This window comes from Ursus arctos, unplaced genomic scaffold (genome assembly GCF_023065955.2).
Source record: "Ursus arctos isolate Adak ecotype North America unplaced genomic scaffold, UrsArc2.0 scaffold_11, whole genome shotgun sequence".
NCBI lineage: Eukaryota > Metazoa > Chordata > Mammalia > Carnivora > Ursidae > Ursus > Ursus arctos.
Genome location: NW_026622775.1, coordinates 11,411,116 through 11,433,389, shown reverse-complemented (window position 1 = coordinate 11,433,389; position 22,274 = coordinate 11,411,116). Strand labels below are relative to the sequence as shown.

The following is a 22,274-nucleotide window of genomic DNA, read 5'->3' as shown; positions in this document are numbered from 1 at the left end:
ATTTTTGTTAAATTTCCCATCATTCCTTTCTTTCTTGTATTTATAGCACCAGTGGCAGAAATTCTTTCGTTGTTTTTCTATCTATCCAGTTGTATGTTGATGTATTAAAAAGGAAACAACAAACACAAAATAGAGTCACTTGTGTTAAGCCCCCATCATTAAATCAAAGCTTAATACCTAACAGAACGGTTTCAAACTCTCCCTGGTCAGCACTAGTAAAACAATCTGCCTGATAGACTTCTGTTGTTCCCTAAAGGAAGTTGACCTTCCAATAAAAAAATCCACTTTTTGCTAGTAAATTCCTTGTGTCACTCCTTTCTGCCTTTCATTTTGTATAGCTTTTCAGGGCTACTTTTTATCTGTCAGATGGGATGCTGCACAATTCATGAATTATTAAATAAAGCTAATGCAATCTTTAAAATTGACTCAGTTGAATTTTTTTAACAAGAGCCTAAGAATTGTCAATGTTGTTTTCTATCTAAATTTTAAGTTTATTTTATAACAGCATATATTTTCCATTTGCTCATTGATCCTAGACCCTACTTTTTCCCATGTAGGGTGGTGATTCAATTGCTTATTTTATACATGTTTCACTTCTTCAGGCTCCCAGCTGAAAATTTATTTTGTCAATATTCTTATAGACATACATACTAGATATCCAACTAGTAGCTTAAAATTCATTTGTTCAAGGAATGAATATTGCACAGGAAAGTCAATACTTTTAGCAGAGACAATAGTTGGTCTCACCTTGTAATACCAAAGTCCTTATCGGCTCTATATCCTTGAAGCAGGCTCCCTTCTTACATATCATGAGGTGTAAGTCTTCTTGTCTTTAGGCATGACAACTTAAAACTCCTGCGTCATGCCAACAAGTCCAAAGGGAAGATAGAACTTTACCTTCTTTTATAATGAAAAACCTTTAGCTTCACTCAAATCAGATCAACTTAGTTCACACCCCTTTATCTTTAAGTCATCCATCATGGCTCAGTGTATGTAACATATATTAAGAAAATATGAGATATACTTAGAAATAAGAAGGAAGTGGTCAATTCCACTCAAAAGAAATGAGGTAACAGTGAGGAGTGGTTTCCCAAGAAAAATTCTAGAGTTGATTTTCTGGAAGAAAAGTAGAAAGGTATATTTCTAGAGTTTATTTTTTGGAAGAAAAGTAGAAAGTTACACTATTATTCCAGGAAACTGCAGTGCTTTTAAAACTGCTAAGGTAGAGTTTCTTGAGGGCAAAGCCTCTGTCTTAATTGTTTGTCTGCAGTGTCAAAAACAGAAGTTGACTGAATTGTTTTATTCCAGAAGAAGGCTGGTCCAGCTTTATGCTACTAGCTTAATCTTTAAGACTTTTTTCTTCTGCTATTGCAAATAGAGGCCCAGTTTCTAATTTCCAGTATCCATTATCTTCCTAGAGTTTGGAATATCTGATTAAATTCACACAGAAAAATTTTCCTTCATTTCTTCCCTTAACTGTGTTAAGGAAACTGTGTTTCCTTTGTGGCATGAAGAGAGGTGGTGAGTGGGTAAAGCTTACAGATTTTGGTGTTCAGGTTTGGGAATTTATACTGGACACATATATACACATATGTATTCAGGTGTTCATTTCTCTATGGTCATGTATAGGTAGGTGGGTAGCTACATACATACACACAAATATCCTTCTACTCAATTCATTAAGGCTGCAGGCCTGAGAAAGTATAGTGGTAAGAGCTCATTATTTACACAATAAAATAGTAGTCTCTTTTCTCAAGACAAAGACCTTTTCAGTTCTTTTGTTTTTCTATTTTTATAGTTCTTCCATTTTCAAGCTTTAAAAATATGAATTATCTTGCTATTACAAGCTTCTTTAAAGTTCACAATAATTCTTTATCTAATTTACAACTAGACTAAAAATAATTCAATTATTTCAGCTAATTGATATATGCTCCTTAATTCTATTTATAGTATACTCTGTTTTCATGCCCTTTTTTTTTTTTTAAGTAAGTTCTACACCCAATATGGGGCTTGAACTCATGACCATGAGATCGAGTCACATGCTCTACTGACTAAGCCAGCCAGGTGCTCCATCCATGTTCCATTTATTAATACAAGCAAGTTTCAACCACATAGCTGGCTACGAATGACTTTTAAGTTAACATTTGTACAAGAACAAAACATTTCTGGATGAATGTTGATGATAGGCCCTGGCATTATGAACTAACCCTAAAGACTGCTAGTTGGACATATTTTAGTACTCAAAAATTGTACGTCAGTATACATATTTTCCGCCAAAATCTACCTGTTTCAGTGATCTGATACAATGCATTATATACAATAGGTTCCTTCTAAAATTATACAGAAAACGTTAAACATGTAAATTGATATAGATGAAACCTTAATGTATTCAATATTTCTGGCTAGAATTTAATATTATGAAACATATGCTTTGTTTAAATTATCCAGGAGATTCATTTTTATTCACAGGTAACAGGAAATTATTTCTGGCAGAAAAGTTGTTCTAAACCAGGATTGTAAGATTTTTCCAGCTGGCATAGTAAAGAAGGAATAAATTTCCATATAGTGAGTTTGTTATGACTAACTTTATAGCCTACTGGTAGATTTATGCTATACTATCCGAATATTTTTTGACAAGTCTCAACTTTTAAAACATGTTATAGAAATCATTAATAGTAAATTCCCCTCTGAATTTTTACAACAACCTGTTGGTTACAACAGGATTCATTATTTTGATTTGATGATGCTATAGAAGAATATCTTCCCCCAGAACCATATTTTACTTTTAGTACACAATTGATATTTACAATAAGTGTTTTCGGATCAAAAATGCCATCCTCAAAAAACAGCTAGAGAAGCTAGTGGAATATAAGAATTTTGAGCTCACTGGTCCCACAGACACACCGAGGCAACACCTACATCTGTGTAACCAACTCTGAAAATGACCTGAAGAATGGCAGAACAGATTTTCCATAACTAGTTATACAGAAAAGGCCACCTTAAAAAGGATAGGAGGGGCAGAGAAGTGGTCAGAATCCACACTTCTCACATGACTAACCACAAACAGGAGAGACATCCCAAGAACAGAGGAATAAGGGGATCATACTCCACACCAAGCACCCCTGACCATGGGGACTGTCACTGGTAGCAAGTCCCTATAATGTCTAGCTTTGAAAATCAGTGGGACTTAACTCCTAGAGATCCGGAGTGATAGAAAATTGAGTGCTTCCCTTAAAAAGCGAGAAAACTGAATAGCTGAAACCAAAACAACACAGAAACAACAGTTTGAAAAGTGCCTGGGGTATGCATGAAGTAGATTTATAGACTAATCTTAGAACCTGTGCTCGAGGGGCAGGGATTTGCAGGAGATCTCTCTAGGAACAAAAGATGACTGGTGTCATTTTCTTGCCATCACTCAGGCTAAATAGCTGGACACATATAGAAGCCAGTTCTAACATTTTGCATTACTGTGTGCCCCACTCAGGCATTCCCCTGCAGATCTGCCCCACTCAATCTGCCCACCTCAGCAGGCATCCCTCCAAGGAACACCTACCCAGTAGGCAGCTTCAGTCAGGACCTGCACCATTACAAAGAGATTCCTGCCCTGGGTAAATGGCGGTTGGGGGGGGGGGGGGGGAGATCTCCACACACCAACACACTTACAAGTCCTGCAACTTGGTTTCTTAGCTGACTGCACAGGGAGGCAAGCCCAATGCTCCTGTATGCTTCCAACTGTGTTAAAAGCAAACTGCAGGCAGCTATGTTGAGTGCTAGCCCCATCCACCAAGAGGACAGTGGTCACCGCAGTCAGGCCTCTCAAGAGGACAGGAAGAAAACCCTGCCCAGTGCACCCAGAGAGGCAAAACAGGTCATTACAGGTTGAACTGAAAGCAACTGTCATTCACCAAAACAGGAGGGCACATGCAGCCCACATGGGGACACCCCAAGAGTACCTGGTTCTGGTGATGAGGAGGGATTGTGCTATAGGGCACCACGGAGCTCTTCCACACAGGGCTGCTACTTTCTAGACCAGGAGACATAGCTGGCCTAACTTAATACATAGAAACAAACACAGAGTTCAATCAAATGAAGAGATAGAGGAATATGTCCCAAATGCAAGAACAAGACAAAATCACGGAAAAAAGAGCTAAATGAAATAGAGATAAGCAATATGCCTGATAAAGAGTTCAAAGTAATGGCCATAAAGACACTCAGAAAACTTGAGACATGTGGATAAACTCAATGAAAACTTTAATGAAGAACCAGTAAAAGTTGAAAAATACAATAACTGAAATGAAAAATCCATTAGATGGAATCAAGGCAGATTAGCGGAGGCAGAAGACTGTATCAGCAATCTGGAAGGCACAGCAATGTAAAGTCCCCAGTCTGAACAGGTAAGAGAAACAAGGAATTTTAAAAAGTGAGAATGCATTAAAGGATCTCTGGGACAGCATTGAGCAAACTAACATTTGTATTATAGAGGTCCCAGAAGTAGAGATGGAGAAGCAGAAAATGTACTTGACGAAATAATAGCTGAAAACTTCCCTAACCCAGGGAAGAAAACAGACATCCAAGTCCAGGAAGCAGAGAGGACCCAAACATAAACCTGAGGAGGCCCACACCAAGGCACATAATAATGTCTTAAAATGCCCAAGATTAAAGTAAAGAGAATCTTAGAAGCAGAAGTGAGAAACAATTATTTAAGTACAAGGGAAACCCCATAAGGCCATCAGCTGATTTTTCACAGAAGCTTTGACAAGGCAAGATAATATTCAAAGTGATGGGGGGAGGGACCTACAACCAAGAAAACTCTACATGCCAAGGTTAGCATTCAGAAACGGAGAGAAAAAGAGTTTCCCAGACAAAAGTTAAAGGAGCTCACTACCACCAAATCAGCCCTATAAGAAATGTTAAGGGAATTTTAAAAGTAGAATGAAAAGTCCATAACTAGAAGAAAATTATAGAAGGAAAAAATTCACAGACAAATGCAAACATACAGTAAAGGTAGTAGATTAATTACTTATAGAGCCAGTATGGTTCTGCTTATCATTTTACTCATTATCGTTTACTACCTGTGTCAAAGGTAGTAAAAAACAATTATATCTAAAATGTTAGTCAAGTGATACATAACTAAAAAAATATGACGTGATGTACATAAAATAATGGATGAGTAAAAAAAATGTGTTTTTAAAATGGGTATGAACTTAAGCAAATGTCAATAAAGACCGATTTAAACATAGGATGTTATATATGAAACCAAAGGTTACCAAATATCAAAAATTTATAATACACAAAAAATGAAAAAGAAATGATTTTGAGCATAACACTAAAGTCATCGAATCACAAAGAGCAAGAGAAAAACAAAGGAACAGAAAAGCACTACAAAAAAACAAACAATAACAATTAACAAAGTGACAGTAAGTACCTATGTATCAATAATTACTTTAAATGTAAATTGACCAAATGCTCCAATCAAAAGACAGACAAAGGGTGATAAAATGGATAGAAAAGCAAGACCATCTACATGCTGCCTACAAGAGACTTCAGATCAAAAGACACATAAATACTCAAAATGAAAGGATAGAAAAAATATTCCATGCAAAAGGAAGTGACAAAAAAAAGTGTAGCAATAATTGTATCAGACAAAATAGACTATAAAAGACTACTGCAAGAGACAAAGAAAGGAATTACATAATGATAAACAGCTCAATCCACCAAGAGAATATAACAATTGTAAATATCTACGCAGTCAGCATAGGAGCACCAAAACACATAAAGCAAATATTAAAAGACTTAAAAAGGGGAAATTGACAGTAATATGATAGTAGTAGGGAACTTTAACACCCTACTTACATCAATGGATAGATCATCCAGACAGAAAATCAACAACAAAACAATGGCTTTGAATGACACATTAGACTAGATGTACCTAACAGATATAGAGAGAACATTCCCTCCCAAAATAGTAGCAGGATATACACTTTTGTTTCAAGTGTGCATGAAACATACTCCAGGATAGATCACATGTTGGGCCACAAAACAAGTCTCAATGAATTTAAGAAGACTGAAATCATATCAAGGTTTTTTTTTCCCCAACCACAGTGATATAAAACTAGAAATCAATTATAAGAAAAAGTCTGGAATAAAACACAAACACATGGAGGCTAAACATGGAGGCTAGTAGACAAATCAGTAAATCAATAAAGAAATCAAATAGGAAATTAAAAAAAATACATGGAGAGAAACAAATACGAAAACACATTTCAAAATTTGAGATGCAGCAAAAGCAGTTCAATAAGAAAGTTAACAGAAATACAGGAGTACCTAAAGAAACAAGAAAAATCTGAAATGAACAATCTAACCTTATACCTAAAACAACTAGAACAAAAAGAATAAGCAGAGCCTAAAACTAGCAGAAGAAAAAAAAAAAAAAAGGAAATAAAGGTTAGAGCAAAAATAAATGACATGGTCATTAAAAAAGTAGAAAAGATCAATGAAATAAAGCTGGTTATTTGAAAAAATAAATAAATTTAATTACGCTTTAGACAGATTCATCTAGGGAAAAAAAAGAACTCAAAGTCAGAAATAGAGGGGAAATAATAAACAATAATACACAGAACTGTGAGACTATAATATATAATACTATAAGGGAATACCATAAACAATGATATGCCAACAAATTATACAAACTAGAAGAACTGGATAAATTCCTAGAAACAATCTTCCAAAATTGATATAGGAATGAGTAGAAAATTTGAACAGACTGGTCACTTGTAATAAAATTGAATCAGTTATCAAAAAACAAATAGAAGGATACGCCATACTCATGGATTGGAAGAATGTTAAAATGCGCATTCTACCCAGAGCAATCTACCGTTTCTATGTACTCTCTATCGAAATACCAATAGAATTTTTCACAGAACTAAAATGATTCTAAAATTTGTAAGGAACCAGAGAAGACCCTGAAAAGCCAAAGTAAACTGGAGAAGGAAGAGCAAAGCTGCAGGTGTCACAATCTCAGGTTTCAAGATGTACTACAAAGCTACAGTAATCAAAACCAATATGGTACTGGCCACAGTGGGGGGTAGGGTGTGGAGGAAGAAAGAAAAAAAGAAAAAGAAGAAGAAAACAATAATAACAAAAAAACAAAGACCCAAATAGATCAACAGAACCTGAAAGTCCAGTATGAAAGCCATCCATTTGGCTAGTTAATATATGACAAAGCAAGACTATTCAATGGGGAAAACAGCCTTCTGGACAAACAGTGCTGAAAAAACTGGACAGCTAAATGCAAAAGAATGAAACCCTATCACTTTCTTACATCATACACAAAATTAACTCAAAATGAATTAAGGACTGACTAAATATGAGACCTGAAAACATAAAAATCCTAAAGAAAACATAAACCGTAATCTCTTAGACATTGGCCTTAGCAATATTTTGTAGATAGATCTACTAAGACAAGGGAAACAAAAAGCAAAAATAAACTACTGAGACTACACCATAGGCAACTACACCATTGACAAATGAAGAAAAAAAGGAAAAAAAAAAGAAAACCTACTGAATGGAAAAAGATGCTTGCAAATGATATATCTGATAAGATGTTAATATCCAAGATATATAAATAACTTACACATCTTAACACACCCCTCAAAAAATCAGTCTGATCAAAAACGTGCAGAGGACCTGAATAGACACTCTTCCAAAGAAAACATACAGATGGTCCACAGACACATAACAGATACTCAAAATCACTAGGCATCAGGGAAATACAAATCAAAATGAGATATCACCTCACCCCAGACAAAATTACTAGTACCAAAAGACAACAAATAACAAATCTCGGTGAGAAGGTAGAGAAGAAGGAACCCTGGTACACTATTGGTGGGAATGTAAATTGGTGCAGCCACTGTGGAAACAGTATGGAATTTTCCCAAAAAGTTAATAGAAATACTATATGATCCAGTAATTGCACCACTTGTTATTTACCCAAGGAAAATAAAAACACAAATTTGAAAATTTTTGTATTTCCTATATTCATTGTAGCATTATTTACAATAGCCAAAAGATGGAAGCAATTCAAGTGTGCATTGACAGATGAGTAAAGAAGTGCTGTAAGTAGCACCTGTGTGGCTCAGTTGGTTAGGGGTCTGCCTTTAGCTCAGGTCATGACCTCAGGATCCTGGGATCGAGCCCCCTGTTGGGCTCCCTGCTCAGTGGGGAGTCTGCTTCTCCCTCTTCCTCTGCCCCTCCCCCTGCTTGTGCTCTGTCAGTCAAATAAATAAAATCTTCTTTAAAAAGTGCTGTATGTATATGGATATATACATATATATCCGATGGAATATTATTCAGCTATAAAAAATGAGATGACATTTGCTACAATACGAATGGACCTTTAGAGTATTACGCTAAGTGAAATACATTAAAGACAAATACCATATGATTTATATGTGGCATCTAAAAAAGAAATAAACAAAAAAACAGACTCTTGAATACAGAGAACTGGTGGTTGCCAGAATGAAGGTGGGTGAGAAATGGGAAGAAGATTAAGAGGTACGATTTTCCAATTATAAAATAAGTCATGGAGATGTAAAGTACAGCATAGGAAATATAATTAAAAATATAACATTGTATGGTGACACTGTGAGCATTAATATATAGAACTGTTCAATCACTATGATATATATCTGAAATATAACATTATACGTTAATTATACTTTAAAAATCACACATCTCATCTGATTGTTTACTTGTATGAGATGCCAATTCCTATTGGGACCCACTTTGACCAAATTTCATTGTTCCAGACTCACACTTCTATCCTTCTATCCTGACCCAGGAGCCATATGGACTATCCTTTCAGGATGAAGGTACTCATACTCAATAAAATAATTGCAAAATTAATCAATTTATACTTCTGGCTACCTTAGGAATGTGTGAGGAAGCTGATCGTGATAGACAAAGAACAAAAGAAAATATTGGTAGAATATATCTAATTTTTTAGGAGTACACAAAATAGAACTTCTGAATTCAATGTATGATACTGAAAGAGTGAAGTCACTGGGGCCCTTGGTGGCTCAGTAGGTTATGCATCCAACTCTTGATTTCCGCTCAGGTCATGATCTGAGTTTTGAGCCCACATGGGGCTCTGCACTCAGCAGTCTGCTTGTCCCTCTCCCTCTGCTCTCCCCCCTACTTTCTCTCAAATAAATAAAATCTTTAAAAAAAAAAAAGTGTGAAGTGACTAATAGCTGCTTGGTTGACTGAAAGTTACTCAGTGTATATTAATTTAAAATATCAGTTCTTACTTTGTATAGTATATACAAAGAAATGCAAAGTTCTACAAAGACAGGGATATTAAAGAGTCTGTATTTTATTTGACTTACTTCAACCTCATCCGTAAGACCTAGTTTGTAAGGTATTGCATCATTCGCTGGTTACCAAAATATCAGCACCCCTGGAATGTTCTGCAGAGACTGTTCTCTAAAGACAAGTTAAGATGACATCACTATTGATCACCTAATCTCAATGATGGCAATGGAATATAGGAAGGAGAGGGTTAACAGAAGTTCTGTATTATATTATTCTGTCCTGGGGAAGCCCAACAGCAAAGATTAACCTACCAGCCTCCTATAAAGACTCAATGTCCAAAACTTGTGTTGTATATGTCAAAGATACATACAACTGAAAAGGTAAGAGTCCCACTGAGAAAATTTTTGTCAGGATATACAAGGTCTGTGTAAATTGAGTATGTTGAAAATAGCGATAAATAGATGTACGCAGTAACTAATGGAGAATATGTAATTGTTTATATAAAAAACATCAAGTCTAAGGTAAAAAAAAAAATAGTACCTTTAGCATAATATGGAAACAACTCATGTGATACTCCCTTATATTGTATTTTTCCAAATAAAGTTAACACTAAGATATAAAAGAACTCTGTATTAGCTAAGGAATACCTATTAGATTTCCAAAAACACTGAAACTCCCTGTTATGACCTGTGTGTCCTGACAGGGGTGGACCTGTTCCCCCTCTTTTCTATGCTCTAGCCAGGGGTCATTTTGTTTTTCATTGCAATATGATTATATTTCTTCTAAACCTGGATATCCCTCTTCCTTGAATTCTTTCTCATATCTACATGTGTTTGGCGGCTTCGTGGTATCAGTTCTAATGTCACTTCTTTGTAGAGACCAACCTTGAGTAGACCAATTAAAAATTTCCATCATCACTATCATCTTCCATGTTTTTATGTTCTCATAGCATTTATCACTATCTGAAATGTCAATTTATCTGTTTACATGTCTAATATGCCCTCTTCTCCCAACTTAGGTATCACAGGAGATATTCACTCCTGTTAACATCAGCTTCCAGGGGCGGGGTGGGGGGGGGGCTTGAAGGTGGGGCACAGGCAAAGTCAAGTTCCAATGCACTGAGATTCCAGAAAATCAGATTGAGATTCAAGGACTGAGGCCAATTTTCATGTAGGAAATGGAAAGCTAACCAAAAATTCAAAATTAAGTCCATTGTATGGCCTGGATGAGGATGGCTAGAGTGAGAAAGACTGGAGCTACTCCTGGGGTGCCCAGGTGCCTGGGCCCTGCAGACTATGGGATCGCCCAGAATGGTAAAACAAAATCAATTTTACTTTAGGGCATAAAATTTTCTTCTGATTATAGCAGAAACTGATAGGAATAATACTAACACAATATAAGCTAAGCAAAAATGTTTTAACTGAAGAATAAGATCATGTAAAACAATGAAATAAGTGAAATAAAAGCAATAATGAAGACAGTATATCATTCCAAACTGATGGGACTTTTAATAACATCAATCTGTATTAAGAAGTTATATATGATATCTAGTAGCATTTAAAATATAAATTATGTTATATAAAGAATAAGTAGAATCCTATGTATAATGTGATATTTGAGAGGTTACTAAAGGCTGATGGAAAATTAAACCATTTCACTTGGGATAAATACTATGTATCGCTATCATTTAACACTAAGTTTCTGGAAAATTTATGCAAACATACACAAAATAACCACTAAAAGAAATAACCAATTTTTGATCTGTTTTTATACCTGACCAATCCAACAGACTTTTACGAATTGAGTTATTTTTTTAAAATGTGAAAAGGTGGCTGGATACAGATACATTCTACAAAAAACAGGTTTGTCTACTTGAACAAATAGTACTTAGAAATGAAAACGAGAATAAGTCTACGTACTTAGAAATATTAGAAGTAGATATCAGGACCTATATGAAGAATATGAAGTGATACTGAACAAGTGGTGAGATATAACATGTTTATGTATTCTCTGTGCATTTCTTTCAAGTGACATAAATTTAATTGACTCTAATTAGAATTTTGTTTCTCAGTCTCAGAAAAAAAATCTTAAAATCTGGAGTACACTTGTGAGGACCACTGGGTGTCAGGTAGAAGTACTGAATCACTATACTGCATACCTGAAACTAGTATTATACTGTATGTTAACAAACTGGAATTTAAATGAAAACTTTTCTAAAAAAAATCTGATTATGAAGTGAACTAAAACTAAGATTAGGTTAGGGATCCTGCCTTACCAGCTAGCAGAATACATGATCGAATCTATGTGATCAATATGCCCTAAGGGTGACAAAAAAAAAAAAAATCGCAGGATACATATGGGAAATCAAGCAGATAAGAGAATTCAACTATTATAAAGATGTTGGTTTAATACAGAGATCATGAATATATTATTTGAACAAAGGTATTGGCACCAATACATAACTAGAAGATAAATGGGTCCTTAAGTTACATCATACACAAAACTAAATTTCAAGTATCTGTTTTGTTATAAACTCTTCTCTCTGATCCACTACAAGAGAAAATCCTTTTTCTGCAAACCAGACAACTGTATTTGTTCTTCCATCTTTATTCAGTTTTCCTCAGTCTCCCCCTGGACTCAATCCTATCTAGGTTATCAAAAGAGAAATTATTCCCACAAGCAAATCTCCTGGTCTGGCGCTTAGAATATTCTTGGAATATGTACATACATTGGTATAAAAGAAGAACAGTGACCCCTGAGAGAGAAACAAGTTAGAAAACATACTGAAAATATTAAGTATTTGAGATAAACCCTAATTTACAATATTTTAGATGATGCAAATTAATCACTTTGATTGCTACATCAGGAACACAAGTATTTCTTACCAAATATTTGTCATTTAAGTATATGTGTGACTGATATACTTTTAATGTCCAGAAAGTCAACTGCATTTATCTTTACGGTAGTATCCAAATTGAGATGAACCCAGGAACCATTCTCTCAGGTTTTTATGTTTACTGCAGACATGAAAATGCTTTCTCCTACTAGCTGTATTTGAGGTGTATTTATTCATGTTGTCACTCAAAGATGGCACAGAGCACACGCGGTTCAAAACTCTCTCTAGTGACGTAGTTTAGTTATCTGTTGTCTCTTTTTTTTCAGATCTCATTTGGCAGCATGGAGAAGCCTGCCCTTTTGAGAAAAAATTCACAATATTGTCTCTTACTATTATTTCATCAGTATATTTTTAATCAAAACTCCCCTTCATAGTGAAACAATGGCATGGCATGTCTGAAGAAAGAACTTCTAGGTAAATAAAACTCCAAACTGCTTTATAAAAAATAATCTAATTCTGTTCTATGTACAAAGCTTTGACTCATTTTATGTGCATTTTTAATATTTGGATTATATGGATTTGTGTGTTTTTAATATTTTGATTACAATCTAAATTAAGTTAAATAAGATCTTAGATACATGTTAGAACTATGATTTTTTTCCTTTCAATTATCCTTATGTGTATATATTAGTATATATTACATTAACATTGATACTTTTAAAAAAGAATTTTCCTTATGGTTAATAGCCTTATTTTTTATCTTCAATGGGAAAAAAATGGTCTCTTCAACAAATGGTGTTGAGAAAACTGGACGGCAACATGGAAAAGAAACTGAACCACTTTCTTACACCATAGACAAAAATAAATTCAAAATGGATTAAAGACCTAAATGTGAGACTTAAAACCATAAAAAACCTAGAAGAGAATACAGGCAGTAACCTCTTTGACATTGCCTGTAGCAACTTCTTTCTAGATGGGTCTCCTGAGACAAGGGGGGAAAAAAAGCAAAAAAGCTATTGGGACATCATCAAGATAAAAAGCTTCTGCACAGCAAAGTAAACAATCAACAAAAGTAATAGGCAACCTTCAGAATGGAAGAAGCTATTTGAAAATGATTTGATAAAGGGTCAGTATCCAAAATATAAAGAACTTATAAAACTCAACACCCAAAAAAACAACCCAATTAAAATGGACAGAAGAATAGACATTATTCCAAAGGTGACATCCAGATGGCCAACAGACATATGAAAAGATGCTCAACCTCACTGATCATAAGGGAAATGCAAATGAAAACTACAATGAGATATTAACTTACACCTGTCAGAATGGCTAAAATCAACAACACAGGGAACAACAGGTATTAGTGAGGATGCAGAGAAAGGGGAACCCTCTAACACTGTTGGTGGGAATGCAAACTGCTGCAACCACTCTGGAAAACAGTATGGAGGTTCCCCAAAAAGTTAAAAACAGAACTATCCTATGATATAGCAACTGAAATACTACAAGGGATACAAAATACAGATTCAAAGGGACACATGCACCCCAATGTTTACAGCATTATCAACAATAGTCAAATTATAGAAAAAGATTAAATGTCCATCCACTAATGAATGGATAAAGAAGAGGTGGCATCAATACACACAATGGAATATTACTCAGCCATCAAAGAGAATGAAGTCTTGCCATTTGCAATGACAAGGATGGAGCTAGAGTCCAATATGCCAAGCAAAATAAGTCAGCTAGAGAAAGGCAAATCCCAATTGATTCCACTTGTATGTGGTATTTAAGAAACCAAACAGATGAACATAGGAGAGAATTAAAAAAGGGGCAAACCAGGAAACAGACTTAACTACAGAGAACAAACTGAAGCTTACTGGAGGGGAGGTGTGTGTGTGGGGGGGGAGATGGATTAAATGGGTGATGGGGATTAAGGAGAGTACTTTTTGTGATGAGCACTGAGCGATGTATGTAAGTGATGAATCACTAAATTCTACACCTGAAATTAATATTGAACTATACATTAACTGAAATTTAAATGAAAACAAAAAAAAATAAATATTATTTTATGTATTCTTGTGTCTCCAACATTTTGGTAAAGAAATTCTACATTGGCATTTAGACATTTGAAAATGCACTGTTACTTTTCTGACTTGCAAAACAAAATGATCACTCTCCACACGTGAAGGTATGAAGTGCTCATGCAGACGATTCACCATTTGTTACTGTAAGTGCTAACTATTCTGTGAACCTTCCATACCGAGAAAATTTAGATAACACGTTCAACTTCCATATCGTGAATGCTTTATACATCACAACTGCAGAACACAACTCAAAGGTATTAAAACAAAAATATGTCTTTATCCTTATTTGAATATATCAGATTTGAGCGTTGTTTAGTGGAAGGGAGAGAGAAGTTTCCGGCTGTCATAGTACCTGCTATTTACATATTTGATATATAAATTTCATCTTAACAGTTTTGTAGAGAATGCTTACATTATAAATTTAAAAGGCTAAATCACTGAGTCATTAGCACACACAGTTCATTATGGGCAGTCTTGGCTTTCCTGTGTATATTCCTACATGTGATAAATATTGGGATTGAAAAATATGTACAACTTTAATACAGTATTTCAAAATTGTTTAAGTCATTTCTTGGCTTAAAAATTGGTACACACTACACAATAATATAGAGTATAAAATTTCTTAATCTAAAAATTAAGAAACTTACATCTTTATAATAAAATAATCTCACCAAATGAAGAAAATAATTTTATAAAGAGTGTTTGCATTACGTAAATGAAGTTATTTTAGACAAAAAAATCAAAATAAACTTTTAATCTTATAGATATTCCTGTCTATTATTCAGTATTTCAGAGGAAAGGACAAAAGGTAATTTCTGGCTACTATTTTTAAGCCTGTCAAGGTCTTGCTTGGCAAAAATTGGGACAAGAAGATTAGTGAATTCTGCTTAATATCAAGTCAGGAACTAATTAGACTGCATACCTCATAGTTATTTTTCAGCTACATTTCCCAGGGCATTAAGTCACCAAGTTCTGTTACTGGTGCTGGTTCATTTTCTACTCACAAGGAGCATGGTCTAGAAGAAACAATGAAGCAAAACAAGTTATATATGTTGTGATTCTAGAAGAGTATTATACCAAAACAAAAAAAAAATTCTTGAAAATGTAAATAAACTTGATAGAGGAGCACATTTTTGTAGGAATCGAAATTTAAGGTAAAATTGACATTTATCATGAAAAAGAAACATGGAGAATAAACAGATTCAAAAAGAGACAAGAAATTTAAATAAATATATTGGAACTGACTTTAGATGTAATTTTAAGAGTAGTTTATCATTTGGAAGGAAAATGGACTTCCAAATTAAGGTTTTTTTTTTTTCAATTTAAAATTTCAATTACCATGTATCACTCCATTCATAATGATGCCCAGCCCTCACTGTCCTCATTAACTAGTTGTCCAATTCTATGTTAACTTAGGAGAAAAAAAAGTTCCTCATTTAACTTCTGCAGAAGAAAGACATTTTAACATGTGAATAAATTGAGCAAAGGGAACACTGCACTTAGTTCTCAAAGTATCAATTCAGAAATGTAAAATTTAGCCACAAAAATAAGCTGATGCCAAAAAAACTTGTTTTGATTGATTTTTCCCACTTAGTTTATTTGGTGTTTTCATATATTAAGTTTTTTTTTCAAAATTTAAATATCCTGAAACAAAAACTGGGGAATGAAAATAATTCAAAAGAATGCTTATCCATTATCCTTCTAAAATATATATATAAATGGAGAGCATCATATGAATGAAATATTCAAAAACGCCCCTTGAGTTTAGATAACATCCTTTCCCTTGCTCATCTCCAGTATTTTTATGCATTGTTTTTTCCTAGTCTCATTTGTCTTTCTGAATCCCTGTTGAGAGGTTAAAATACTTTCTGAATATATAAGCTGAATATATAAGGGTCTGTTCAGGACAGACTAGTGATATAGATAGCACTGTCTCATGTATGCTGAGGAAAAAATACATATTGATAATTGAAAATTAATACTCCCACCTAAGAGACTAAGAACACTTAAGTCTTCAGAAACGACGTTAGTTTCTAACGAAGTTATTTTTTTCCAGGTTTTTTGTAGTATCCTTCTCAACTGAATTTCTCCTTCACGTTACTCATTCACTGCCTGTAGACATTTCGGAGTGTTACTTCCCACTGGAATATCATTTCCTCTTCTTAGGACTGTGTCGAACAGTTCAGCAACCACAGAAAGATTGTGTAAGTTTTAAGGAAGATTAGTTTTCTGTACCAGACAATGATACTAGAATTGAAGAATAGCTGAAGGTATTTAGGGAAATCATTCCCATTATGTTCCCAAGAGATGGAAAAATGCTTTCTATGAGAAAACAAAGAACCAAACTAGAATTCCTTAAAAATGTGGTAACAAAAATTTTTAACCTTATTTCTTCTACCTATCCAAAATGTAGAAGGAGATTTTATTTTTCTTCGCAATAATATAATTCCAATAGCGATAATCATTTCATCATGTACATGTGTGGTGATGTATGTAAATAAGATTGCACGGTACAGAACAAATACTGACTCTTTGTCTCTCACTTTACACACACACACACACACACACGCATGCACGCACTGTGAGGGCACTGGCCATGACAAGTTTTCAAGTTCTTGCATGAACAGTTAACTTACACATATTATGTGCTTAGTAAGTAATTACTCTATTAGTACTAAATATTAAAGGTACTTACCAGCCTCAACTTAAATGTTTTAACTATCATACCTTATGCCTAGCAAAGGGGCTCTGGATCATTCCCCAAACCCCTGAATAAATGTAAATGCATTTTGGTATTTGTCTTTATGGAACTATAGTTTAAATGCTCTGGAAAACTTCAGTGAAAGGTTTCATTTAACTAAAACAAAACAAAACAGAAAAATGAAGGAGGGTGAGGTCCTTGAAAATCACTCCCTTCCATTTTTCCCTGTGGATATTTACAAACTTTAATTTCTAATAGATACCCTAGTATATAACTAGTGATCAATAAATGAACTAAGTCCAGGAGAAGGCAAAATTAACGTTCTGAATGACAGAAGCTCATTAAGGTTAATAGATACTTGAAAGTATAATCAGCAATGATTTGCTCAGAAATATCTAAGTTAAAAGGATTAAGAAACAAGGCACTTATTATATAGATTTTTATTAAGCAACATATGACAGAGACTGGTGGCAGGCACCAATACCATTGGTGGCAGAAATAAAGAACTGTAAGGAAAAAAATTGCAATTACGCTAAACCAGTTCACATATTTATCTTAGCAAATCTGAAATTTTAAAGTTATCAATGCTTTTAGATATTTTATTCTATAGAAAAATTACATTTAAAATCCAAACCAGGGATGCCTGGGTGGCTCCTTCGGCTCAGGTCATGATCCCTGAGTCTCTCTCAGGGAGCCTGCTTCTCTCCCTCTGCCTACAGCTCCCTCTGCTTGTGCACAGGTGTGCTTTCTCTCTCTCTCTCTCTCTCTCCTGTTTCTTGCACACACACACACACACACACACACACACACACACTCTGTCAAATAAGTAAATCTTCTTAAAAAAAAAAAAATCCAAACCAAACCAATATTTTATGAAAGCCAACATTAGCCTTTTGCCAACTAAAACCTAATAAAATTTTCTCAGTAAGAGGCTCTACTTCAGAAATGCCCAGATATTTTGATAAATCCCCCTCCCTTCACAAAAAAAGATTCCTCCCGATTTAAGAATTATGTTCTTCCTTTGTATTAAAAAAGTGAAATGAAGCAGAGATCAGGCAGTGTGGAAGAGAGTTTATTTTTCATTCCAAGTTTTTATTTAAATTCCAGTTAGCTAACATACAGTGCAAGGTTAATGTCAGGAGTAGAATTTAGTGATGCACCACTTACCTGTAACACCCAGTGCTCATCACAGTCAGCGCCCTCCTGGTAAACTCACAGCTCATTACCCAAGAGCCCTGTGACAAAAATATACATACCGACGGAAGCTGAGAATTCCTGTAGCTAATCGTGTGCTCCGAAGACAATGAAGGGTTTCCTGGGGTTGCCTCGAAGAACTAATGTATTTAGGGCTAACACTTCCTCATCTCAGGACCAAGGAAAGATAGAAAAATAGAACAAGAATAGCCACGTCCATGATTTTGACGTCATTGGTCCCATGACCAAATCCAGAGTAAAAAGGTTTAAACCACCTAATAATGAGACACCGAGCATCTGTATTTGATTAACTTGAGCTACAACTCTTGAGGTAAAAATGTACAAAATACTAAAATGAATTCTACTTTTGTGACACATTTCTAGGTTTGCTATCAATAAATAAGTTCACAGCACAAACGATAATTGTATTTGCAGATTAAATACTAACTTAACCTAACTGGAAGGAATTCATTTTTTTTATTGATTTGACTAACAACTTTAAATCAAGTATTTCATCACTTTTTGCTGTGTAGTGAATAGCAAGTCTTAAGTTTAAAAAAAAATCCCTTGGGTATCATACATACCTAAAGTATTTCTGAAGTAGATTCATTAGTGGTTTCACTACACAAGTCTTTTCAAGTTTAACCAGGTCTTGAAGTCATTTCAAGTCATGACTTAAATTAAAACCATATATACATAGTGAAGATAGATGTTTAAAGAAAGTATTTTCTCATAATTCATTAGACATTCAATCTATAAACAAGTTCATTTAATTTTACATTCTAATGAAACTAAAAAGGAAGTAATTTCTTCCTATTAATTTTAGAGACAAAAAATAAACAAGAAACTACTTGTAGTTTCTTAGGAAACTACTGCCTCTTACGAAGAAATAAAGTCAGAGGCAGTTATTAAAGCTATAATTTACTACTTCTCTCCCACTATTAGTTCACATTGAGTGGGAGTTACTGAGTTACTTAAATACCTTCACGGAATTAGCATAATTCCATATTCAAAGTAAATCTTTTGTTAACAATGATTAAGAAATAATTATTTGATAATTTCACTTGAAATTAAATTTCTTTAAAATTGAACAGGGAGTAAAAGTTAAACTTTGACACCTGAAACTTTTACCTATCGAAAATCTTTAAGTGATGTGTTTTTCTATTTTATATGTTGCTAGGTTAGAAAGTGATCTTAACAGATTTGACATGTTGCAACTTTTTCTAACTCCGTTCATAACCATCATAAGTATCATACTCTATTCAAAGTATCAATGTAAGGCAAGATGTTGATTTCCTTTTCTCGGAGAAAATTGGGAGCTGTTATGCTGGGAGTTAAATGGCCAAATATTTAAGGAAGTTGGAAAACTACTGAAGCTGATGTGAAAGTTAGGAGGAAATGAAAGCTTGTCCTGCAACAATGAAGGCACAATTGAGTTGAACGCTCTAAATTAATAGCAGAGTTTTTATGATTTCATACAGGAGTATTCGGCCACATCAGATTTCACATTGGGAAGGAGTAATTGGAGTTTCTCAGACTACAGTTTTACTACAGAGGTTTAAAGACTGTTGGGATGGGATGCCTGGGTGGCTCAATCAGTTAAGCGTCTGCCTTCGGCTCAGGTCATGATCTCAGGGTTCTGAGATCAAGTCCCACATCAGGATCCTTGCTCAACAGGGAGCCTGCTTCTCCCTCTGCTTCTGCTCTCTCTCTCCCTCTCTGATAAATAAATAAAATCAGTAAATGACAGGTCATAATACCTTACTGGATGGCGGACAGGACAAATGAAAAGGTGGATTTAAAAAAAAAGAAATTCTAAAACTTAAAGGTTACAAGATTAGGATTTTCAATAAAGCCAAAGAATATAGTGGGAATAACTGAATGAGAAAAAATAACCTAAAAATATGCAATTTGGATCTGAGATTTCAAAGATGTATTAAGGCAATGTTATTAAAAAGAACAGAATATAGCTTTGAAGTAGTCATGCAAGGATGCCTAATGGATAGCAGGGTATCATGCAACCAAAATACTAGACAATCTGGGATATTAGAAACAGAACCAGAAGTCAGCAAAAATCTTAAGAAAGGTGTGTTCTACATTCTAAAACCAACACAATGATTTAAGTTTACCTGTAAACAGGAGCAGGTCAAGAGTGCTGTAGCTTGTGGTTTTTAGCCTCAGTGGAACACAACTATTTTACTTAGGGCAGGGGTTGGGGGGCATTTACAAGCAGCAGTAAGCAATAACACACAGGTCCAGGCTCCCACCTTGTTTTTAGGGCCATGGGTAATGGTGAATAAACTATTCAACTATTCAACTGAGAGAACAGCAGAAGAATTTTCCAGTTTCAGTATAATGTGACTAAGAGTATGTGGAAGGGACAAGTTAGGATGAGAATTTGCTTTCTGAACACCTATACACCAAAAAAAAAAAAAAAAAAAAAAAGTTTCCAGAGGATGCAGTGAGTGATTTGGGAATGAAAGAAAGGGCTTTGGGTAAAGCCAGGTTACTACAGGCATCTCTGTCAGATTTTGAATAAGTTCAGATGAATCCAAACAGGGGCAGATGGCCCAAAATTTCAACTTTATTCCTGTTAGAGACCAGACTGGAGATGGAGCCTTCAGGGCAGCTTGTCACGTCCACCTCTTACTGAACCCAGAATCATAGATACTCATGAGTACAGACCATGAGGAACCTGTGAGGCCAGCCCCAAACAGGGTAGAGCTCCTGCACAAATGAACACCCGGAGCGGGGAAGGAGACTGTGCTCTGTGAAGCAGAATGGCTCTAGAGGGAGGGTGTGAGCCAGTCATGTCTTCATGTTCTTCTCAGATTACCAGGCAAGATAGGATAAAGTGGGTAAAGGAGAAAAGAGCCTAAGAACGTCGTCAAGGAAAACCTGTGCACATGAACACTGGAAGTAGGGAAAACACATTTCTAACACAAAGCAATTTGGAAAAAAATAAATAAAAGGACAATAAATGAGTTGACCTTTTTCATTGGATATTCAAATAAAAACATATTAAGTTACAAGTTTTAAAGAAAAATATTTTTAAGTATTCGAGAAAGAGAAAACGACAAAAATACATGTGTGTGAGGGTAGAGGGACGAGTCCGTCCTTAAGCTATTGGTTATTTTTACTTTCTTATAATTAATCACTATTTTTATAATCTGTTTCAGCCAAAGCTCAGAAGTCTGTATCTTCCAAATGAAATATGTAGTCTTTGTTCTATTGTCATCCAATCTGCTAGTCTTCAGTGTGTTTAGCTGCACTCTCACGCGTGTACTCACCCTAGGACTATGCTTTCAGTGTCACTTTGAGCTTAGTTGGCATGTACTAGGCATTGTATAGATTAGAAACAGGGTCACCATCCTCCGAAAACGTAGAGTTAATTGGACGGAAAGTAAACCACAATGTTGATACATACAGTAAAAAAGATAGACCTTTAACCCCCAGATGAACAGGACCAAGAGGCGGGCTAACTTTATACTTCCTAGCCACATACATTCATTAGTTCTAGGTGTGCGATTGTTAACTAAACTAAGGCCCTCCAATTAAGTGAGATCACATCTGTATTATCAAATTTATCCTTTGCCTGGGTGAAGGAAAAATTTTGAACATATTTTACAAGCCATTTACACAGTTTGGATTTGCTGGGCTGGACTTGACAGATGGACTTGTTTTGTATCTTTACAGGCATGTGTGTGATGTAATATACACACAAGAGAGAAAAGTTTTGCCTGGTGGTGACCTGCTTGAGGGCTACTGTCTTTCTGCCTCGGACATATCAGTGATATACACGGAAAAGAGCATATTCTTAAAATGTTGGGAAATAAACTAAGTATTGGTAATTTTTCTTCAACAGGGAATTAAAATTCTTGCTCACAGGAATGCCTAGCTAGCTCAGTCAGAAGAGCCTGGGGTTCTTGATCTTGGGGTCATGAATTTGAGCCCCATAGGGGTGTAGGGATTACTTAAATGAACTAAAAAATAAAGTAAAATAAAATTCTTGCTCACATTTTTTTCCTCAATATTGAATTAGGATATTTTTAGTTTATGTCAGACTTAAGTATCTCAAAAGATCATATGAAAAATAACTTACATTTTTAAGAGACTCTGGCTAACTTTGCTCTAAAATGGGTATACCATG

The 22,274-nt window shown here is 34.9% G+C and overlaps 1 long non-coding RNA gene across 3 annotated transcripts in view; it reads right to left on the bottom strand.

Moving 5' to 3' along the window:
• The window catches only part of LOC130543334 (uncharacterized), a 169,203-nt gene that overhangs the window by 50,973 nt on the left and 95,956 nt on the right, over positions 1-22,274 (bottom strand). For 2 of the 3 annotated variants that reach the window (XR_008958605.1, XR_008958606.1), the window contains exon 7: positions 15,152-15,245. This is a non-coding gene — a long non-coding RNA (uncharacterized LOC130543334). Of the gene's footprint in view, positions 1-15,151; positions 15,246-16,217; positions 16,398-22,274 lie in introns of all 3 variants that reach the window. The other variant, XR_008958604.1, reaches the window with a different exon arrangement.